Below are 1027 nucleotides of genomic sequence, written 5' to 3'. Positions count from 1 at the left end.
CCGGTTCTGGTGCTGGTGGCGGGGGGAGGAGTGGGTCACAGAGAGCACCCTAATGCTGCTCTGTCCTCCCTGCAGCCGTGGCAGGTGGTATGCCGGTGTCCATCGGTGCAGTGGGGATTACCAAGAGCGTGGCTTTTGCCTTCGCTCTCACAGTCGGTGAGTGGGGAGGGCAGGGGAGCTGGGCTGTGCTGGGTGGGAATACGGGGTTGTACCCTGGGCTTGCTCTAAAGCCAAACCAGTTCTTTAACTCCTCACTGGTCCAAATCTCCCCTAAATGTGGGGAAGGGATCAATCCCCAATGTGGTGGGAAGAGTCAGGACCTGCTGGGGTAGGGGTCAAGGCTGAGGGCCTCAGGGGCCATGCAGGAAGGTGACTGCTCTGTGGCAAGAACAACACTTGTGTCCACTGGCAGCAGTGGCCAGAGACAGAAAGGAGCAGCGGAGAGGGTTGGGTTTGCTCAGGAGCAGAACTTGCTGCAGGCAAACTCCCTGGCACAGTCCAGGGAGACCCTTGCCTCTCCCTGCCCAGGAGAAGCCCTTGGCTGTCCCTGCCTCGTGGTTGTCCCTTAGAAGGCAGCCTCGATGCTTCTGGGACATCAAACGTTTGTCTTTGCAGGGTGAAAACAAAAGGCCTGACTCTGCCCTGCGAGCAGCAGCCGATGCCATGCTCTCCAAAGGAAGAACTCTAGGTCACCAACCCAAAAGCCAAGCAGTTTTTCTTCTTTCCAAGCAGCCTATCTTCCCATGTCAAGCTCTGGAAAGCCCCCGCAGGCCCCCAGCTGCGCCTTTAAAAGATTTGGATCTCCTTGAGCAATAAATTCCTTGAAAGTTTTAATAAAAGTGTGTTGCACACGTGCGTGTGTGGTGGTGCTTGGTGTGTGTTGTGGCTGAGGTACCTTCCCAGCACCGGGGGATTTGCCGTGCTCCAGGAAGGGATTGCAGCAGGCAGTGTTTCCAGCCTTGCTGCCGCTCCCCTGCACAGCGAGGGGCTGGCTCTGAACCCTGACAGCCCTGCCAGAGCCTGGGAC

General features: G+C 57.6%; 1 long non-coding RNA gene across 1 annotated transcript; it reads left to right on the top strand.

Moving 5' to 3' along the window:
* The first annotated feature begins 6 nt into the window (after positions 1-6).
* Positions 7-855, top strand: LOC108449428. Its single transcript, XR_001865592.1, has 2 exons — positions 7-156; positions 616-855. It is a non-coding gene; the product is annotated as an uncharacterized LOC108449428 (long non-coding RNA).
* Positions 856-1027: the final 172 nt, after the last annotated feature.

The sequence above is a fragment of the Corvus brachyrhynchos genome, unplaced genomic scaffold, assembly GCF_000691975.1.
Source record: "Corvus brachyrhynchos isolate BGI_N302 unplaced genomic scaffold, ASM69197v1 C11786051, whole genome shotgun sequence".
Lineage (NCBI taxonomy): Eukaryota > Metazoa > Chordata > Aves > Passeriformes > Corvidae > Corvus > Corvus brachyrhynchos.
The sequence above is the reverse complement of the archived record's forward strand: the minus strand, read 5'-3'. Positions and strand labels throughout refer to the sequence as shown.